This window comes from Periplaneta americana, chromosome 16 (genome assembly GCF_040183065.1).
Source record: "Periplaneta americana isolate PAMFEO1 chromosome 16, P.americana_PAMFEO1_priV1, whole genome shotgun sequence".
NCBI classification, from domain to species: domain Eukaryota; kingdom Metazoa; phylum Arthropoda; class Insecta; order Blattodea; family Blattidae; genus Periplaneta; species Periplaneta americana.
In genome coordinates this window covers 185,523,804-185,541,910 of record NC_091132.1, presented here as the reverse complement: position 1 = coordinate 185,541,910, position 18,107 = coordinate 185,523,804, and the positions used below count along the sequence as shown (strand labels likewise).

At 38.0% G+C, this 18,107-nt stretch overlaps 1 long non-coding RNA gene across 1 annotated transcript; it reads left to right on the top strand.

Annotated features, from left to right (window-relative positions):
• Window positions 1–10,002: 10,002 nt before the first annotated feature.
• LOC138692231 (uncharacterized) lies at window positions 10,003–12,338 on the top strand. Its single transcript, XR_011330032.1, has 2 exons — window positions 10,003–10,764; window positions 12,134–12,338. It is a non-coding gene; the product is annotated as an uncharacterized lncRNA (long non-coding RNA).
• Window positions 12,339–18,107: the final 5,769 nt, after the last annotated feature.

Below are 18,107 nucleotides of genomic sequence, written 5' to 3'. Positions count from 1 at the left end.
ATTCCGTGCTACAGTATTCATGTTGAGTTGACAACACTGGACTGCAAGTGCAAATAAACTGTCCCGCAAGAAGGCTCAAAATTGTGAGTAGTGGGGGAGAGAAAGAGAGATGGATAGAAAAGAGAGAAATAGGAATACAGGGGGAGAAATGAATTGCCGAGGCTGAAAAGGAAGGTTCAGTTCGCATATCTTACGGGGGCACATCGGATGGCCGGACTATACGTACTTACTTAACGTTGATCTCAACAACAACGATGCACCACAGATCCGTCCTGCTAGTGTTCACGAGTTAAAATGGCAAGTTAGACACTTGCCAAATAAAAAAGCTCCTGGCCCCTATGGCATACAGGCTGAAGTATTGAAACAGTTATCACCAAAAGCGTTCAAATTACTTACAAATATTATAAATGCTATCTTGCGGACAGGCTATTTTCCTAATACCTGGAAACACTCGCCCATTATTCAAATTCCTAAGCCAGGAAAGAATAAATCTGATCCACCGACCCATTAGTTTACTTAGGCCCGATTGTATAAACCATTTAATCTTAGATCAGAGGTTAAATTGATCCTTGTTTCAGCTGAACTTGGAATTTTGTGTTGTATAAAGTCTAATCTGAGATTAATTTGTCTCAAACTAAAGTCAACTTTGACTGAAGAAATTTCTCCGATTAAGTTAGATGATCCAAGTTCAGTTATTTCTTTTCTATTTGAAATATACGAGTGACAGATTGTGCAAATAAAATATACATTATTATTAATATTAATAGATATGTTAGGTACATTTATATATATTTCTTTCAATTTCTTGCCTTAATACACAAACATTCTTATATTTTATAAGGCTCTATCGTGTTCAGCAGTATCAAATAACATAACCTATAATTATACAGGGATATCACTTTATTTTTACCAACATTTTCAACATTAACCTGGCTATACTCGGAAACACTGTTGCCCCCTTCCATTACAGGAGTTTGATGTTACTAGTGCAATATGTAAACAAATCATTTTACTAGGTATAGGAGGAGAGAAAAGTAGTGTATCCATTTATGTTGTAGGGAAATACGATATTACGATTTTCAGTTTGATCATCACTTTTACGGAATTTATCAAAATACAGTAGAGTAGTAACATTTTTTTTCAAAACTCAACTTTTTAGGCGGCTATGTTCGTTATGTAATGTCTACTTTATTTAGCATATTAATTATTGATGTTAACATATAATATAGAGAGTGCATTTAAATTGAGGGGCTCATAAGTAAAGGGCTGTAAGTGCACTTGTTACTTTTGAGAAAATGGGGTTTACATATTTAAGCTTTCGTAAAACCGGTGAAAGTTTTATTTAAATTTTAATGTGTGATGCGATTAAAATATCCCTTTGCCACTAAAATTTTAGATACTTTAGCTTACACTGGATGCACTTAACTCATGTTATTACAAATGTCACTAGCATTCCTTTGCTTCTAGCCACCTCAATTCAAAAAAAGCTAATCTGAATTTTTAAACAAGTTGCTGAAAATGGTTGCCGTTCGTTACAATGCAGGCTTCAATTCTTGACGCATATTATTAAAAACATTTTGAAGCATATTCTCTGAAATTTAATTTATCGTTTCTTCAATGTAATTTTTAGTACGATATTATTAATATAGGTTCTTTCTTCTATAGAAAACGCAACCATATTTCTGAAACACACTATACACTGCAGTGTTTACTTCACTGCTTGAAGACTTCGAATGCAACAGCGGCCGTAAGTTTGTGTGTCTGACGGGAGCAAGGACATTAGTGAAGGGGTGAGAGTGAAGTACATTCAGAAATGCAGATACAATAAAAATGCAAGTAGAAATAAAATGATGTCCCTGTATTATGTTTATAACAACCATTAATTATTAATGGATATGATAGGTACATTCATAAATGTTCAATTAACTGTATTACTAAACGAAATTGTCGTTTTATAAAGCTTTATTATGTTTAGCAGTATCAAACACCATAACATGATAACAACTTGGAGAACAGTCAACCTTCTTCTTATTGTCCGCCATTATTTACATTGCAGAAAAAAACAGTGTCTCCAACAGAGTGTAATACGGAAAGTCGCTAAAAAGTAGTTGTAAAGTCGCTAGATTTCTCATTATCAACAAAGAAAGATTAAATTTTGTCACTATGGGGTGCTAAAAAGGTCACAAAATCCCTATTTAAGCAAAATAAAAGTTAAAAGAAATTGTTGTTGAAAAAGAGTTAAAATCGCTAGATTGGCAACACTGAACAAACCTGTATAACATGGTCCGCGCATCACGTATTTCACCTGTTTATGCGATGTTGCCATATCCTTTTCACGTGAACTTAGATTGCATTTGAACCAAGGTAATTTGATCGCAGAAAAGTTTTATACAATAGAAGAAGTGTCTGAACTCTGTTCACTTTTCGATCTTCGATCAAAGTTGATCTTTAGTCAGGGAGTTTTATGCAATTGGGCCTTAATGTTTTAGGTAAAATTGCGGAAAAGATCACACAAAAAAGATTGAAATCCGAACTCGGAAACAATGATCTCATCCGAAACGAACAGTTTGGATTCCGTTCAGGTCATTCATGCACACAGCAATTGCTGCGCACAACGGAATTCATCACTACCGCATTTAATTTAAACCGAACTGTAACGGCTATATTCTTAGACTACACACAAGCCTTTGACAGAGTTTGGCACGCGGGCTTGATACACAAATTAATTAACAATAATTTAAATTGCCGCCTAGTGAAGCTGTTGGACAATTACATTCGGGGCAGAACGTTCCAGGTTAAACTGAACGACGTGCACTCCACGTCGCGAGGTATCAACGCTGGAGTGCCTCAGGGCAGCGTTCTGGGACCGATACTTTTCCAAATCTATATTAATGACCTACATTTTAATCAAAACTTCAACAGTAGCATTCTAGCGCTATACGCGGACGATTCGGCTTTTCTCACGGCATCGTGGAAGCCAACGGTTGCCATTAACAGGCTACAAGGTCACCTACGTAATATTGAACCATGGCTCCTTAGATGGAGAATCAAATTAAATATATCTAAAACACAAGCAATCTTTTATAGCAGAAGAAATAAATTCAATAGACCGGGAATAAATCATACAAAATTAACCATAAATGGATCACAAATCGAGTGAAAAACTTCAGTTAAATATCTCGGTGTAACACTAGACAGCAGTAGCGGCCGGTGATCCAAATCCTCGGTGAGGCCAGATGCAACTAGTATAAGTGCCTCCGATAGGAAATGTTGTTATATTATTAATATCATTATTGTATTATTATTATTATTATTATTATTATTATTATTATTATTAGTCTATTATTATTACTAGTAAGAAAAAATAATAATTTCACTCACCAAATAAGCTGTTATGTTGCGAGTTTCAGTGATTGTTTCAGTGTGATGAAGCAACCCATATTATGTGTTGAAATTTCCCTTTCTTTCTTTTCTTTTTATTTGTTTCCTTTGACAGCAACAAACAAGGCCAAGAGAAGTTTATTTTGCACCACATTACCACTTAACCATTTATGTTGCCCATACCAGGATGCAATAGAAACTCGCGTTTTAAGATTATCTGTCAGAAAAATTGTCAGCGATGTCGTAGGTATCTCGGTAGTCTCTCTCTTTATTTAAAATTTCCTTTCTTTCAATATTATTTCTTATCGAAAAAGGACACTCTAACAATGAATTAAGTGCACCACATTATTTATGGCATTTGTTTCTGTTTATATTTTCCCGAAATGCATAACAACATTGACCCAGATTCACTACACGAATACAATAGTACAACACCCTCGCTTAAGTCATAAACTAAGACATAAGATGAGAGAATAGTGTGCGTCTCTGCCTGCCAAAGAGCTGGAATGTTTGTTATATATGGCCTATTTGGGAAGACAAGTCACCATTGCTATTCCCACCCCACTCTACCCTTGAGGCCGGCCCATGGTTGAGAGGAGTGAAACTTGACCAGGCCAGGCGAATTGTGCCTCAGTTACCAGTGGCGGCCGGTGAGACATTCTGGTGGTGGTGCCAAAAATGAAAAAAGTGGTACGCAAATTACCCTAGTGAAATTAATAATCGCAGTTCACGTTTGCATTATATTAAATAAAACACATTAATTAAACCAGCTAGTTTACCAGGTGTACAGTTAATAATGTATCTAGTAACAGTTACAATAACATTTCCGAAACTAATAACGAAATTTACAGATACAGATAATCAAAACTTTCACAGTATTGTTAGTCAAATACAATTAACTTTTATAACTAGTAAAATTACCGGCAAAAACATACGAGATAAACAATGGCATAGATAATAAACAAACACGTTTGCACTTTAATTAACAGGCCGATGAATCCAAGGCAGCGGCCTGAATAACACATGTTCATGTCCTGCATAGATCTCGTGTATCATTAACAGAAGCATCAATACTATAGCAACATTGTAGCGATATTTAGTTGCCGCAAAATAAAACAAATATTACACAACATTAACAAACAGTTTTACATAATATGAAACCATGACTATCTCTGCGTTCAATATAGCTAAATGGATAATAATTTACATATTCAAATCCAAGTTATGTGCATTAGTTTTGAATTGGCAACATTACATTAACATTTGACGCGGAACTCTAACTCATAGACAAATAACGCCTCCAACAACCCTGCCATCTAGCGAAATTTCTGCATTACTGTGCTCTAGCGGGCGGAATATTAACTACCGAGTCAAATTGAATTCGGCTCAAAGTCTGCCATAAGAAACGCATATAAACTAGAAGCAGTAGCCTTTTGTACAGTGTTATATGGACGCAGATAGTGCCTCAGCGAAGTGGCTCCAACGTTCGGAAAAACGCTGCAAGAGTGCGTCCGGATATGTGCGCGCGCTCGTTCAAATGAAATACGAATGAAATGTATAAACTATTACAACTGCTTTCTAGGATATTATTTTTTGTTTCTTTCATTGGTGGTGCCATGGCACACTGGCACTACCCCAAAAGCCGCCCCTGTCAGTTACAACGTTTTAAGCGCAACGTCAAAAGCCCGCGAAGACAAACGAAAATCCAGAAGCAGACCCGGCACGAGCGATCGTGGCCTCGGGAACAAATTTTACTGCGAAACAGGTCTATCTACATCACAAAGTTTTCAAATGCTTCTACAGCGATATATGCTTCATTCAAATAACTAATACATTATATAAAAACACAAAATTTGATTTCAGTTAAGCCAAGTGACTGAGGCCCGGCCTCACTTGCCTCAGTCAATCAGCCGCCACTGCTAGACAGACGGCTCACTTTCTCCGAACATGTACTACAGAAACTCAGACTTGCCAATGCTAGAATGGTGGAGCTTTATCCAATATTAAATAAAAGCAGACATCTAAACATACACACAGCCCTAACTTTGTATAAAACATTAATTAGGTCAGTAATACTATATGCTTGTCCTGCTTGGGGACATGCACCTATTACAGTCCGTAAAAAATTACAAGTTTTCCAAAACAAAATTTTAAGATTCATTACAGGACTACCTCGAGTAACTCCTGTTAGATTGATTCATGAAGAACTAGAAATTCCGACAATTCAAGAGTATATTTCAAATCAAGCCTTCTGCACGTACACCAAGTCGTACAGCAGCACAAACCCACTAATTTCTTCACTAGGAAATTACAATCCTGCATTAGATAAACATAAAAGACCTAAGAGCGTACTCCACCCTCTAGCTTGGAACGACAACGTACAAGACGAATACCAACTTGAACACTAAACAACCACTTGACTCTACACACAGACAAGACTATTAATGCACTAATAATGTTATTTCTCTGTTTCAGGGTCATCACGTTATTGGCAGCATAGATGCATTGTTTTTTTGTAAACAATTTTTTATGTACTTTTAATGGATTTGTACTTTGAATAATGATTAAAAGAAAACCTCCCACCCAATATGAGTCATCATGGACAGCTTACTTACCAAGATAGGAGGAGGAAGCGACGTTGTGAAAACGACAAGTGTGATCGGGAGAGAATACATTTTGAAAAAGTTAAAAAAAATTAAGACACGCTTTGGAGCGGGGATAGTTGCGGACCTCGAGGGGACCTCCGTATATCTACCGAAACGTCTTGCAACACTGAAGGATGCGGAGATTAACACGGGACCGCAAATGGTACTAATAACAATGGGATCGCTGAAAACAAAATGTTTCAGTTAGAGTTCAAACTGAAGAAGGACTAGAAAAGCTGCAATAATACATTACGCAACGAGCCTACAATGATAGTAATTAAGACGCAAGTATGGATATTTATGAAACTCGCTTGCGCTAGTTTCGTAATATTCATACGAACTTCTTAATTACCATTATAGGCGAGTTTCATACGACTTTTTATGCTCGACCATATTTCTAACTTGAAATTATTCAGATGTATACATTTTATTTGTATCTGACAAGATCGGAAGTGACCTTGTTCTAGGTCGTGAATTGTGAGATGTGAGCAGACGCGAAAGTATTGATTTTTTCCGAGGAACAATAATGTCTGACCTTGATGTAATCCCGTTAAACTTGATATAACCTTGATTATTGAATTGGACATTGAAAAACAAGATGACAAATTGAATTTATTTGAATATTATTTACAATTAACGCTAATTATTATAGTAACAGAACATAACCTTCTGCGACAGTATTGGATTTCCAGTCTCCCTGACTTTTCGCTAATTCTCTTTCGATTTCATATCCGAGAATAATCGATACTTGCGGTTTTATAACGGTACAAAGCTGACTTGTCATTGGCTGAACACCTGTAAGCTGAGTTGTCATTGGCTGAACACCTGTACTTTATTGAGTAGGTGTACTTTAATGACATGCATTAAAGGACTGCTACCAGGTGTATAATTACTACATTTCGGCATGGTCGAGCATAAAATAATTTTTAGAATAGGCCTATATTGTCAAACTAGGTAAGAAAAATGTATCGGTGTTGTAGACTAAAAAGCTGCGGTAGACATGTAAATTTATCAGTATAGTTAGTGTTAGCGATGGAAAAAGTAGCAGTTTATACTCTCTATGAAGATAGTATTGGCAGTTCCTGTACCAAATTAAACGACTTGAAATGTCCGGGGTTTACAAACGGAGAGATTAAATTAAATTATATATAATCTCGGTATATGATAAAAATTTGACGTATGTAAACTCGGAAAGCGACATTTCGCACAGCGTACACCACGTCATAAACGCAAAAAAAGGTAAAGGTATCCCCGTAACATGCCATGAAGGCACTTGGGGGGCATGGAGGTAGAGCCCCATGCTTTCCATGACCTCGGCACTAGAATGAGGTGGTGTGGTCGGCACCACGCTCTGACCGCCTTTTACCCCCGGGAAAGACCCGGTACTCAATTTTATAGGAGGCTGAGTGAACCTCGGGGCCGTTCTGAAAGTTTGGCAACGAGAAAAAATCCTATCACCACCTGGGATCGAACCCCGGACCTTCCAGTCCGTAGCCAGCTGCTCTACCAACTGAGCTACCCGGCCGCCCCTTTCAGTGGGGTACAAACGCTAAATTTGTAATAACTACCAGGCTTTTAGTGCTCTGTGTATTTGCAGATGTGAAGTGTTCTGTAGAAATAAATCATAAAGTTAAATGTACTTACTTACTTACTTACTGGCTTTTAAGGAACCCGGAGGTTCATTGCCGCCCTCACATAAGCCCGCCATTGGTCCCTATCCTGAGCAAAATTAATCCATTCTCTATCATCATATCCCACCTCCCTCAAATCCATTTTAATATTATCTTCCCATCTACGTCTCATATACTCCGCATTGCCTAATTATAATGCCGAATTCAAGATCGGAGAAGGGGAAAACAACAACACATTGACCTTCATGATAAGACATACAGGGACATCATTTTATTTTTACTTCTATTTTTATTGTACCTGCGTTTCTAAATGTACTTGACTCCCACCCCTTTCACTAATGTCCTTGCTAACGTCAGTCACACAAACTTACGGCCGCTGTTGCTAGCAATGAAGTAAACAGTAGAGAGTACAGTGTGTTTCAGAAATATGTTGCATTTTCTATAGAAGAAAAAGCTTATATAATTGAAGTTTATTTTCACACAAGTATGGTGTGTAGCATAACTGAATTATCTGTGTGGACCAGTAGCGGCCGGTGATCGAAATCCTCGGTGAGGCCAGATGCAACTAGTTTAAGTGCCTCCGATAGGAAATGTTTATTTATGACATTAATTATTGTTGTTATTATATTATTAATATCATTATTACTGTATTATTATTATTATTATTATTATTATTATTATTATTATTATTATTATTATTATTAGTCTATTATTATTACTATTAATGAAAAATAATTTCACTCACCAAATAAGCTGTTATGCTGTGAGTTTCAGTGATGGTTTCAGTGTGATGAAGCAACCCATATTATGTGTTGAAATTCCCCTTTCTTTCTTTTCTTTTCTTTTTATTTTTTTCCTTTGACAGCAACAAACAAGGCCAACAGAGAAGTTTATTTTACACCACATTACCACATAACCATTTATGTTCCCCATACCAGGATGCAATAGAAACTCGCGTTTTAAGATTATCTGTCAGAAAAATTGTCAGCGATGTCGTAGGTATCTCGGTAATCTCTCACTTTATTTAAAACTTCCTTTCTTTCAGTACATTATTTCTTCTCGAAAAAGGACACTCTAACAATGAATTAACTACACCAGCATAATATCTCGCATTTGTTTCTGTTTATATTTTCCCGAAATACATAACAACATTGGCCCAGGTTCACTACTGTACTACGAAGTACAATAGTACAACACCCTCGCTTAAGTCATAAACTAAAACATAAGGGGAGGGAATAGTGTGGGTCTCTGCCTGCCAAAGAGCTGGAATTTTGTTATTTATGGCCTATTTAGGAAGACAAGTAACCATTGCTATTCCCACCCCACTCTACCCTTGAGGCCGGCCCATGGATGGGAGGAGTGAAACCTGACCAGGCCAGCCGAATTGTGCCTCAGCTACAACGTTTTAAGCGCAAACTCAAAGCCCGCGAAAAGACAAAAAATGCATAAGCCAGACCCGGCACGAGCGATTCTGGCCTCAGGAACAAATTTTACTGCAAAACAGGTCTATATACATCACAAGCTAGACCCGGCACGAGCGATCCTGGCCTCAGGAACAAATTTTACTGCAAAACAGGTCTATACACATCACAAGCCAGACCCGGCACGAGCGATCCTGGCCTCAGGAACAAATTTTACTGCAAAACAGGTCTGTACACATCACAAGCCAGACCCGGCACGAGCGATCCTGGCCTCAGGAACAAATTTTACTGCAAAACAGGTCTATATACATCACAAGCCAGACCCGGCACGAGCGATCCTGGCCTCAGGAACAAATTTTACTGCAAAACAGGTCTATACACATCACAAGCCAGACCCGGCACGAGCGATCCTGGCCTCAGGAACAAATTTTACTGCAAAACAGGTCTATATACATCACAAGCCAGACCCGGCACGAGCGATCCTGGCCTCAGGAACAAATTTTACTGCAAAACAGGTCTATCTACATCACAAGCCAGACCCGGCACGAGCGATCCTGGCCTCAGGAACAAATTTTACTGCAAAACAGGTCTATATACATCACCAGCCAAACCCTTCACGAGCGATCCTGGCCTCAGGAACAAATTTTACTGCAAAACAGGTCTATATACATCACAAGCCAGACGCGGCACGAGCGATCCTGGCCTCAGGAACAAATTTTACTGCAAAACAGGTCTATATACATCACCAGCCAAACCCGGCACGAGCGATCCTGGCCTCAGGAACAAATTTTACTGCAAAACAGGTCTATATACATCACCAGCCAAACCCGGGTTAAATAAATCATTATTATTATTATTATTATTATTATTATTATTATTATTATTATTATTATTATTATTATTATATATACATCACCAGCCAAACCCTTCACGAGCGATCCTGGCCTCAGGAACAAATTTTACTGCAAAACAGGTCTATATACATCACAAGCCAGACGCGGCACGAGCGATCCTGGCCTCAGGAACAAATTTTACTGCAAAACAGGTCTATATACATCACCAGCCAAACCCTTCACGAGCGATCCTGGCCTCAGGAACAAATTTTACTGCAAAACAGGTCTATCTACATCACAAGCCAGACCCGGCACGAGCGATCCTGGCCTCAGGAACAAATTTTACTGCAAAACAGGTCTATATACATCACCAGCCAAACCCGGCACGAGCGATCCTGGCCTCAGGAACAAATTTTACTGCAAAACAGGTCTATCTACATCACAAGCCAGACCCGGTACGAGCGATCCTGGCCTCAGGAACAAATTTTACTGCAAAACAGGTCTATATACATCACCAGCCAAACCCGGCACGAGCGATCCTGGCCTCAGGAACAAATTTTACTGCAAAACAGATCTTTATACATCACAAAGTTTTCAAATGCTTCTACAGCGACATATGCTTCATTCAAATAACTAATACATTATATAAAAACACAAAATTTGATTTCAGTTAAGCCAAGTGACTGGGGCCCGGCCTCACTTGCCTCAGTCAATCAGCCGCCACTGCTGTGATGGGGAATGGCACGTGGTGCACTGCAGTCGGCCATACTTGACTGAGCAAGCCTCCGCCATATTTGGTTGCGCTTCGGACTGCGAGGTGTACCGGAGTGTATTGATACAGCACTGGTTATCCGTAAGTACAAAACATGTTTTTTTTTCAGCGTCATGGCACCGCCTCAATCGCAGTTTTACTCATTTGACTGTATAAATCATAAAATCTTGCTAGATAAATTAGAATATTATGGAATTAAAGGTGTTGCACACCAATGGATTCACTCATATCTGATAGATAGGAAACAGAAAGTTGAAATCAATACAACTATGAAATCTGCATCGACATGGGGAACTATTAATAATGGAATTCCTCAAGGATCAATATTAGGTCCCCTACTTTTTCTAGTGTTTATAAATGATCTTGCCCCACCTTATAAAAGATGTAGGTCATCCCATATTGTTTGTAGATGACACAAGTATAGTAATTACAGCCAATAACTCCAACACATTCCAATCTTCAACAGAGGAAATTCTCTTCAAAATATGTGACTGGTTCTCAGTCAATAAATTAGTATTAAATTGTAACAAAACTAACTTAATTCAATTTAAATCCTGTACAAATTCAACGTCGCAAATTTCTAGCGCAATAATTAATAATAGATCCCTATTAGAAACAGCGACAACCAAATTTCTTGACTTAAAAATCGATAATGTGTTAAATTGGAAAAATCATATTAAAGAAATTACCCCCAAACTAAATTCAACTTTTTTGCTATCAGATCTATGCGAAAGATAGTAAATATCAATACCTTAAAAACAATATACTTTGCATACTTCCACTCGGTAATGAGTTTTGGAATAATATTCTGGGGAAATTCCACAGATAGTAACAATATATTTCTATTACAAAAAGAGTAATTAGAATAATAGTAGGTGCCAAATCTATGGAATCGTGTAGGACTATTTTCAAAAAACTACAAATAATGCCCATGGCTTGTCAGTATATCTTTTCATTAATAATCTTCCTCGTATGTAATCGTGAAAACTTTGTAACTAATTCAACAGTTCATAGCATAAATACACGTCAAAAAATGACTTTCATACTCCATCGGCAAGTCTATCGTGCTATCAAAAAGGAGTCCGTTATTTGGCAGTAAAAATTTTAATAGCCTCCCTATCGATATGAGAAATGAAACTCAAAACATAAAATTGATTAGGGCCAAATTAAAGAAGTAGGCCTACCTAATTTCTCACGCCTTCTATTCTGTAGGTGAATTCATGACATTCAATAACACTTCATGAAATTGATACTAAAACTTTGTGTTGTACTAGTAGACTATATTGTAAATCTCGTCTGTATATATTTCATCTAGACTGTGACTATAAATTAAGACTTTATAATAGTATTAAGTTTTTTTACTTGTTCCATATTCTACCTGTAAGCATGTATGAATGCCATGGAATGTTAATAAATACAATACAATAAAATACAATACTCTCCACCTCAGCGTTACACCCCACCTCCGCGAGGGCAGCTTCCTCCTCAAGAGAAGCGTGACTAGCAACAATCACCGACGCCGGAGTCGACGCCTCCTCAAGTGATAGAATCAGAAGAGGAGGAGGACACATGCTCGAGTGAATCAAATAACATGGATGAGAGTTGAGAGTATGTGTGTATACGTTATAATTGAATAAAATCAAATATGAAATGAACTTGAGTATTATTTCAAAAAAACCTAGTTCAATTTCCTTAGAGGGAGAAAAGGAGAAGGGAGCTAGTAAATCTACACTTACTTACTTACTTACTGGCTTTTAAGGAACCAGGAGGTTCATTGCCGCCCTCGCATAAGCCCGCCATTGGTCTCTATCCTGAGCAAAATTAATCCATTCTCTATCATCATATCTCACCTCCCTTAAATCAATTTTAATATTATCTTCCCATCTACGTCTCGGCCTCCCTAAAGGTCTTTTTCCTTCCGGCCTCCCAACTAACACTCTATATGCATTTCTGGATTCGCCCATACGTGCTACATGCCCTGCCCATCTCAAAAGTCTGGATTTAATGTTCCTAATTATGTCAGGTGAAGAATTCTGTTCCAATTCCTCATAGAAGCTACCCTTTATATGGTCGTCTTTCTCTTCTGTAGGGGCATGAGCATTGATGACTACGATATCGCACCATCTACCCTTAAGTACTAAATACGATAACCTATCACTGATAAATTCGACCTTTTTTACTGCTGATTTTATTCTTTTATGAATAAAGAATCCTGTTCCTAATTGGTGATTATCGTTTCCTTCCCCATAATACAACAAATAATCTCCTATTTGTGTTATGCCGTTCCCATTTAACCTAACCTCTTGTACCTCGTTTCCTTCCCCATAATACAACAAATAATCTCCTATTTGTGTTATGCCATTCCCATTTAACCTAACCTCTTGTACCTCGTTTCCTTCCCCATAATACAACAAATAATCTCCTATTTGTGTTATGCCATTCCCATTTAACCTAACCTCTTGTACCTCGTTTCCTTCCCCATAATACAACAAATAATCTCCTATTTGTGTTATGCCATTCCCATTTAACCTAACCTCTTGTACCTCGTTTCCTTCCCCATAATACAACAAATAATCTCCTATTTGTGTTATGCCATTCCCATTTAACCTAACCTCTTATACTCCCAAAAAGTCTATTCTATATCTAGCTAGTTCTTTTGCTACTAATGTTACCCCTCCCGTTCTATAAAGACTAGTTACATTCCAAGTGCCAAATCTCAAAACCTTATTCCTTTGCTGTGGTCGTGCCAGAGAATCAGTCCCATTCCGAGGCTTATTTGAAGGATTCGTAACAAGCTGTTTTTTACAGTGATGGGTTGTTAGCCCTTCGCCCAACCCCCAAGCTGGAGGACCACCCCTCATCGGTTGTCCGCGACTGCTTATTCAATATATTCGCAGCTACCCTCCATATCTGGAGGCCGTCTCCTCGATCCGCAACCTGAGGACGCGCCATGCCGTGGTAAATCTATACTAATAATAAATCTGTAGCCGAAATTTTTCTGGTAATTTTAGATTTTCCAAAAATAATTGGTCCTAACATATATAATTAACTACCCTCAAACCGAAAATCGCTTTTTTGAAATTTCTGTTTGTATGTCTGTCTGTCTGGATGTTTGTTACCTTTTCACGTGATAATGGCTGAACCGATTTATATGAAAATTGGAATATAAATTAATTTCGTTGTAACTTAGAATTTAGGCTATATGGCATTCAAAATATTTTACTTAAAAGGGGGGTTATAAGGGGGATTGAATTAAATAAATCGAAATATCTCCCTTATTATTAATTTTCATGAAAAATATTACATAACAAAAGTTTCTTTAAAAGTAATTTCCGATAAGTTTTATTCCATAAAAATTTTGATAGGACTGATATTTAATGAGAGAAATGAGTTTCAAATTTACAATAACAACGCCATCTAAGGCGGTGTAATAAAATAAAAAACAAATGACTTCGTCTATAAGGGGTCATGGACAACAATAATCGAAAGCTATGAAACATAGACTACAATAATGTTTCTGTGTTTGTATGAAGTAATATCGGAAGCTAAATTAACCGATTTGTATAATTAATTATTAATTCACCATTGGAAAGCGTAATTTCTCTAGATGGACATAATGCTATAATGTTATCACAGTAACTTCTGAGTGAATCGAGGACAGGTAAGATTAAAATAGATTCTTATGCACAGAAAACTTGATAGGCTATTCTGTATATTCGTTTCCTGTATTTCCTAAAATAATTTGTATGACCAAATGAGTGGTCTCTGGATCAAAATGATCGCATTTTAATTTTTTTAATACAATTTAAATTAAGTAACATAGTAAACGATTTATCCTTCTATCACACACGAATGTTCGCTGGATCAAATGTCCTATTTTAATTATGTACCGTAATTACTTTATATTTATTTCTAACGGGAGTCGACCTGGTTGGTGAGTTGGTGTAGCGCTGGTTAGATCCCGAGCCAGTTCGATGGCATTTAAGTGTGCTTAAATGCGACAGGCTCATGTCAGTAAATTTATTTGCATGTAAAAGAACTCCTGCGGGACAAAATTCCGGCACATACGGCGACGCTGATATAACCTCTGCGGTTGCGAGCGTCGTTAAGGTATGTATTAACGTTTGAAATGGCGTTTTTTTTTACTGAAATTTTCTTTGTAATAATGTTAACTGCAAAATCCTAGTACAGAGCATTGTACGCGTAAACAGCAATAACTCAGTGAAAGAAATTTCAAAATTGAGTAATTTTTAGAAAATATATGGCATTTTGAGGAAATAGAATAATTTTTAATTAATTATTTTTTTTTAAGGAATCGAAAAGTGAAATTGAAGTTTCTGATATATGGTTATGTTAGTCTACTTTCATATGTTGTCTGATAAATATATTAAAAAGGTTGGTTAAAAAATGTAGATTTTCTTCCAAAACATAACATTTAACATTTCTAACGGGTGCAGCGGAGCGCACGTTGCTTAGAGGGAGAAAAGGAGAAGGGAGCTACTAAATAAAAACAATAAAGACATTAGATACAATATTTATTGAACAAGATTCTCAAACTCCTACAGCTTGTTTTGCACTCTCCCACATGGAGCGGTGGTGCCACCTTAATTGCAACACTCGCACATTCTGCAACGCGCATTGTACAAACTCGGCGAGGCAATGGTTAAAACAAAGATTTTTATGTGGAATACCCCTTTTCAGGGTCTCCAAATTTGGACAGTCAAAGTCCTCAAGATTGTAGACCAGTGGTTGCCAAACACCACGAAATTGTGACGTGATAGAAATGCAACCCGCAAACCACTATCGCAGGGAGAGGGTTGGAGTGGGTATCTCCTCAGGTAATGCAGTGAATAACAGTGCAGAGACGGACTGTGACCAAAAAACGAAAGCAATATAATATTCTTCTACTTATTAACTACACATACTTTTTTCCATGTTAATTTTTTATCCTTATTTATTATTAATAAAATGACATAAATTTATTTTCTTATTTAACATAGAAAGAGCGTGTACTTTAGTAATTTGAAATTAAAAAAAAGTACCAGGCTGGTCACGAAGTTGTAAATTACGCTACATAGTTTAAAAAAACATTGAAGTATTTTACTCCGATTAAGACATAGAAGCCGATATTTTTTATTGTTTATTTATTAATGAAATATTCAAATTACACTCATACGTAGAAAAAAACGTGGAAGTATTTTACACCGATTAAAACATAGAAGCCAATACTTTTTATTGTTTATTTTTAATGAAATGTACAAATTACACTACATACGTCGAAAAAAACGTCGATGTATTTTACCCCGATTAAGACATAGAAGCCGTTACTTTTTATTGTTCGTTTATTATTCAAGTTACAGGTAAGGGCGTGGTAGTCTTCATAACAAGAAAAATATGACAACGTACATTGTTCTTTTATACTTCATTTAAAATTTTACAACAAATTAAGTATCTCATATTTTTGCCATCTGCACGAAATAAATACGTTTCCTTCCATGCTCCTTAAAATTACGCTTTTATTTACTATCTGTTTTCGAAAAGACATCGAAACATATTATCCTACACACTTGTAACCTTACATGCGTATGTCCGCTGCTGATAAATGTCTTGTCTTATATCGAAGTAAAGGCTGTAAACAGAGGGTGGGGATATGATGTCATGGTTACGTTTGAGTGGAGGCAGGGGCATGTATCGCGACACAGCTTTTGGCGATCACTGTTGTAGACCAAACATGATGTGAAGATTTCCATAAATTGTTTCTTTTGTAACCCTTTGACGTAAATACAGGGGTGATTTGAAGTGAGTTTTGCCAAAATACTTCCCACTTCGTTATAGTCCACAAAGCCCCTCCTCCCTGTCGAGTTCATGATGATATTCAGTTAGCCACCGCGTTGATTTTGAGAGCGTCACAGAAGGCGGCGCTTTAAAAAGGTACGTTGCCTCCATGCCCCGAAGACCGTTGGAGATTGCCAACTCTTTCAAGATGAAGACGCCTGTACCCTGGGCCTGGAACCCCTGCATGTCAGCAATGAGTATTGCGGATCTAAAAATAAATAAAAAATATTTTAAAGATTTTGTTTTACATCTTAGATAGACAGACAGACAGATAGCATTTACTGATACACAATTATACGAGGCGCATCCAGAAAGTAAGTTTCCCGATTTTTTCCCCTTGAAAGTAAACGTAATTAGCCGTGTCAATTCCGCATGCGTAACAGATCTATGACGTATGAATCATATGCCAGCCGGACAGGTCCCTCCTGGTGCCAGTAGCGTGGCAGCAGTGGTCCGAAATGGAAGCTCTTATTCCTTCTCCCGCCGCCTGCGAGGTTCGGTCGGTAATAAAGTTCTTTAATGCACAAAGCATTGCGCCAATTGAAACTCATCGGCAGCTCTGTCAGGTCTATGGGCCGAACATCATGAGTAAGCAGATGGTGTAGGCAGTTTTCCGAAGGTCGTCAAAGTGTCCATGATGAAGAGCGCAGTGGGCGACCGTCCCTCATCAATGATGATCGTGTTGAGCTGGTGCGGCAGTGCATCATGGAGAACCGTCGCTTCACGATTACGGAGCTGAGCAGCCATTTTCCGCAGATATCGCGATCCTTGTTGCATGAGATTGTCACTAAGCACCTGCTGTTCAAAAAAGTGTGTGCCAGGTGGGTGCCGAAAAACCTGACACCCGAACACAAAATGCAACGTTTAGGAGCAGCACTGACATTTCTGCAACGGTATCACGATCACGGCGACGAGTTCCTCGACAGGATCGTCACGGGCGATGAAACTTGGATTTCGCACTTCACCCCGGAAACCAAGCAGCAGTCAATGCATTGGCGGCATAGTGGATCTCCGGTCAGGACGAAATTCAAACAGACGCTGTCGGTACGGAAAGTGATGAAGTGATGTGCACAGTGTTCTGGGACAGGAAGGGCATTCTACTCATTGACTTCCTTCCAAGAGGTGAAACAGTGAACGCTGACCATTACTGTGAAACACAGCGAAAACTGCGACGTGCCATTCAAAACAAGAGGCGTGGAATGCTTACTGCAGGTGTTGTGCTCCTCCATGACAATGCTCGTCCACATACGGCTCGGCGCACAGCAGCTGTTTTGACGGAATTTGGCTGGGAGTTGTTTGATCATCCACCCTACAGTCCTGATCTTCCTCCCAGCGATTTTCACGTTTTCTTGCACCTCAAGAAATTCCTGTCCTCCGGTGAGCGTTTTGGCAACGACGAAGAGCTGAAGACGTCTGTCACACGCTGGTTCCATTCACAGGCGGCAGAGTTCTACGACAGAGGGATACAAAAGTTGATCCTACGATACGACAAGTGTCTCAATTCTGATAGTGGCTCTGTTGAAAAATAGCTGAAACATTGCTGTACCTGTTGCCAATAAATGTTTTCCTGAAAGTGTGTGTTCTTTTTT